The 4,927-nt window shown below is 50.8% G+C and overlaps 2 protein-coding genes across 5 annotated transcripts in view; both read left to right on the top strand.

Annotated features, from left to right (window-relative positions):
- LOC118399128 (heterogeneous nuclear ribonucleoprotein R-like) overlaps positions 1-4,927 on the top strand; it is a 29,296-nt gene that overhangs the window by 1,006 nt on the left and 23,363 nt on the right. The gene's annotated exons all lie outside the window — the stretch shown is intronic.
- atp5if1a (ATP synthase inhibitory factor subunit 1a) overlaps positions 1-4,927 on the top strand; it is a 14,246-nt gene that overhangs the window by 2,739 nt on the left and 6,580 nt on the right. The gene's annotated exons all lie outside the window — the stretch shown is intronic.

Genomic DNA, 4,927 nt, shown 5'->3' with positions numbered 1-4,927 from the left:
CCGCAGCCCGTCTGGTGTTCAACCTTCCCAAGTTCTCGCACGTCACCCCGCTCCTCCGCCTCTCCACTGGCTTCCAGTTGAAGCTCGCATCCGCTACAAGACCATGGTGCTTGCCTACGGAGCTGTGAGGGGAACGGCACCTCAGTACCTCCAGGCTCTGATCAGGCCCTACACCCAAACAAGGGCACTGCGTTCATCCACCTCTGGCCTGCTCGCCTCCCTACCACTGAGGAAGTACAGTTCCCGCTCAGCCCAGTCAAAACTGTTCGCTGCTCTGGCCCCCAATGGTGGAACAAACTCCTCACGACGCCAGGACAGCGGAGTCAATCACCACCTTCCGGAGACACCTGAAACCCCACCTCTTCAAGGAATACCTAGGATAGGGTAAGTAAGGGTAAGTAATCCTTCTCACCCCCTTCTCTCCCCCCAAAAAAAAAGATTTAGATGCAAGTGGCTGTTCCACTGGATGCCATAAGGTGTATGCACCAATTTGTAAGTCGCTCTGGATAAGAGCGTCTGCTAAATGACTTAAATGTAAATGTAAATGAAGGCCTGATTCACGCAGTCTCCTCTGAACAGTTGATGTTGAGATGTGTCTGTTACTTGAACTCTGTGAAGCATTTATGTGGGCTGCAATTTCTGAGGCTGGTAACTCTACTGAACTTGTGCTCTGCCGCAGAGGTAACTCTGGGTCTTCCTTTCCTGTGCCGGTCTTCATGAGAGCCAGTTTCATCATTGCGCTTGATGGTTTTTGCGACTGCTCTTGAAGAAACTTCAAAAGTTCTTGAAATTTTCCAGATTTACTGACCTTCATGTCTTAAAGTAATGATGGACTGTTGTTTCTCTTTGCTTATTTGAGCTGTTCTTGCCATAATATGGACTTGGTCTTTTACCAAATAGGGTGATTTTCTTTATGCTACCCCTACCTTGTCGCAACACAACTGATTGGCTCAAACGCATTAAGAAGGAAAGAAATTCCACAAATTAACTTTTAACAAGACACACCTGTTAATTGGAATGCATTCCAGGTGACTACCTCATGAAGCTGGTTGAGAGAATGCCAAGAGTGTGCAAAGCTGTCATCAAGGCAAAGGGTGGCTACTTTGAAGAATTTCAAATATATCATGATTTGTTTAACACTTCTGGTTACTACATGATTTCATATGTGTTTTTTCATTACATTTACATTACATTTAAGTCATTTAGCAGACGCTCTTATCCAGAGCGACTTACAAATTGGTGCATTCACCTTATGACATCCAGTGGAACAGCCACTTTACAATAGTGCATCTAAATCTTTAGGGGGGTGAGAAGGATTACTTATCCTATCCTAGGTATTCCTTAAAGAGGTGGGGTTTCAGGTGTCTCCGGAAGGTGGTGATTGACTCCGCTGTCCTGGCGTCGAGGGAGTTTGTTCCACCATTGGGGGCCAGAGCAGCGAACAGTTTTGACTGGGCTGAGCGGAATCCTGTACTTCCTCAGTGGTAGGAGGCGAGCAGGTCAGGAGGTGGATGAACGCAGGCTCCCTTGTTTGGGTGTAGGGCCTGATCAGAGCCTGGAGGTACTGAGGTGCCGTTCCTCACAGCTCCGTAGGCAAGCACCATGGTCTTGTAGCGGATGCGAGCTTCAACTGGAAGCCAGTGGAGAGAGCGGAGGAGCGGGGTGACGTGGAGAGAACTTGGGTTGCTGAACACCAGACGGGCTGCGGCGTTCTGGATGAGTTGTAGGGTTTAATGGCACAGGCAGGGAGCCCAGCCAACAGCGAGTTGCAGTAATCCAGACGGAGATGACAAGTGCCTGGATTAGGACCTGCGCCGCTTCCTGTGTGAGGCAGGGTCGCACTTCCGCCGATGTTGTAGAGCATGAACCTACAGGAACGGGCCACCGCCTGATGTTAGTTGAGAACGACAGGGTGTTGTCCAGGATCACGCCAAGGTTCTTAGCGCTCTGGGGAGGAGGACACAATGGAGTTGTCAACCGTGATGGCGAGATCATGGAACGGGCAGTCCTTCCCCGGGAGGAAGAGCAGCTCCGTCTTGCCGGTTCAGCTTGAGGTGGTGATCCGTCATCCACACTGGATATGTCTGCCAGACATGCAGATGCGATTCGCCACCTGGTCATCAGAAGGGGGAAAGGGAGAAGATTAATTGTGTGTCGTCTGCATAGCAATGATAGGAGAGACCATGTGAGGTTATGACAGAGCCAGTGACTTGGTGTATAGCGAGAATAGGAGAGGGCCTAGAACAGAGCCCTGGGGGACACCAGTGGTGAGAGCGCGTGGTGAGGAGACAGATTCTCGCCACGCCACCTGGTAGGAGCGACCTGTCAGGTAGGACGCAACTAAGCGTGGCCGCGTCGGAGATGCCCAACTCGGAGAGGGTGGAGAGGAGGATCTGATGGTTCACAGTATCGAAGGCAGCCGATAGGTCTAGAAGGATGAGAGCAGAGGAGAGAGAGTTAGCTTTAGCAGTGCGGAGCGCCTGTGATACAGAGAAGAGCAGTCTCAGTTGAATGACTAGTCTTGAAACCTGACTGATTTGGATCAAGAAGGTCATTCTGAGAGAGATAGCGGGAGAGCTGGCCAAGGACGGCACGTTCAAGAGTTTTGGAGAGAAAAGAAAGAAGGGATACTGGTCTGTAGTTGTTGACATCGGAGGGATCGAGTGTAGGTTTTTTCAGAAGGGGGTGCAACCCGCTCTCTTGAAGACGGAAGGACGTAGCCAGCGGTCAGGGATGAGTTGATGAGCGAGGTGAGGTAAGGGAGAAGGTCTCCGGAAATGGTCTGGAGAAGAGAGGGGGGATAGGGTCAAGCGGGCAGGTTGTTGGGCTGCCGGCCGTCACAAGACGCGAGATTTCATCTGGAGAGAGGGGAGAAAGAGGTCAGAGCACAGGGTAGGGCAGTGTGAGCAGAACTAGCGGTGTTGTTTGACTGGCAAACGAGATCGGATGTCGTCGACCTTCTTTTCAAAATGGCTGACGAAGTCATCTGCAGAGGGGGGGAGGAGGATTCAGGAGGGAGGAGAAGGTGGCAAAGAGCTTCCTAGGGTTAGAGGCAGATGCTTGGAATTTAGAGTGGTAGGAAGTGGCTTTAGCAGCAGAGACAGAGGAGGAAAATGTAGAGAGGAGGGAGTGAAAGGATGCCAGGTCTGCAGGGAGGCGAAGTTTTCCTCCATTTCCGCTCAGCTGCCCGGAGCCCTGTTCTGTGAGCTCGCAATGTGTCGTCGAGCCACGGAGCGGGAGGGGAGGACCGAGCCGGCCTGGAGGATAGGGGACATAGAGAGTCAAAGGATGCAGAAAGGGAGGAGAGGAGGGTTGAGGAGGCAGAATCAGGAGATAGGTTGGAGAAGGTTTGAGCAGAGGGAAGAGATGATAGGATGGAAGAGGAGAGAGTAGCGGGGGAGAGAGAGCGAAGGTTGGGACGGCGCGATACCATCCGAGTAGGGGCAGTGTGGGAAGTGTTGGATGAGAGCGAGAGGGAAAAGGATACAAGGTAGTGGTCGGAGACTTGGAGGGAGTTGCAATGGGGTTAGTGGAAGAACAGCATCTAGTAAAGATGAGGTCGAGCGTATTGCCTGCCTTGTGAGTAGGGGGAAGGTGAGAGGGTGAGGTCAAAAGAGGAGAGGAGTGGAAAGAAGGAGGCAGAGAGGAATGAGTCAAAGGTAGACGTGGGGAGGTTAAAGTCGCCCAGAACTGTGAGAGGTGAGCCGTCCTCAGGAAAGGAGCTTATCAAGGCATCAAGCTCATTGATGAACTCTCCGAGGGAACCTGGAGGGCGATAAATGATAAGGATGTTAAGCTTGAAAGGGCTGGTAACTGTGACAGCATGGAATTCAAAGGAGGCGATAGACAGATGGGTAAGGGGAGAAAGAGAGAATGACCACTTGGGAGAGATGAGGATCCCGGTGCCACCACCCCGCTGACCAGAAGCTCTCGGGGTGTGCGAGAACACGTGGGCGGACGAGGAGAGAGCAGTAGGAGTAGCAGTGTTATCTGTGGTGATCCATGTTTCCGTCAGTGCCAAGAAGTCGAGGGACTGGAGGGAGGCATAGGCTGAGATGAACTCTGCCTTGTTGGCCGCAGATCGGCAGTTCCAGAGGCTACTGGAGACCTGGAACTCCACGTGGGTCGTGCGCGCTGGGACCACCAGATTAGGGTGGCCGCGGCCACGCGGTGTGGAGCGTTTGTATGGTCTGTGCAGAGAGGAGAGAACAGGGATAGACAGACACATAGTTGACAGGCTACAGAAGAGGCTACGCTAATGCAAGGAGATTGGAATGACAAGTGGACTACACGTCTCGAATGTTCAGAAAGTTACGCGTACGTAGCAAGAATCTTATTGACTAAAATGATTAAAATGATACAGTACTGCTGAAGTAGGCTAGCTGGCAGTGGCTGCGTTGTTGACACTACACTAATCAAGTCGCTCGTTGAGTGTAATAGTTTCTACAGTGCAGCTATTCGGGGCTAGCTGGCTAGCTAGCAGGGTTGATTACGTTTACGTTGCGTTAAAAGAACGACAATAGCTGGCTAGCTAACCTAGAAAATCGCTCTAGACTACACAATTATCTTTGATACAAGGACGGCTATGTAGCTAGCTATGTAGCTAGCTACGATCAAGCAAATCAAACCGTTGTGCTGTAATGAAATTAAATGAAAATGTGATACTACCTGTGGAGCGAAGCGGAATGCGACCGGGTTGTTGAGTGGGAAGTTATATTCGGTAGACGTTGGCTAGCTGTTAGCTAGCTAGCAGTGTCTCCTACGTTAAGGACGACAAATAGCTGGCTAGCTAACCTCGGTAAATTAAGATAATCACTCTAAGACTACACACTCTAAACTACACAATTATCTTGGATACGAAGACAGCAAAGACAACTATGTAGCTAGCTAACACTACACTAATCAAGTCGTTCAGTTGAGTGTAATA

Source organism: Oncorhynchus keta, chromosome 20, assembly GCF_023373465.1.
Source record: "Oncorhynchus keta strain PuntledgeMale-10-30-2019 chromosome 20, Oket_V2, whole genome shotgun sequence".
NCBI classification, from domain to species: domain Eukaryota; kingdom Metazoa; phylum Chordata; class Actinopteri; order Salmoniformes; family Salmonidae; genus Oncorhynchus; species Oncorhynchus keta.
This window is presented reverse-complemented; position numbering and strand designations above follow the sequence as displayed.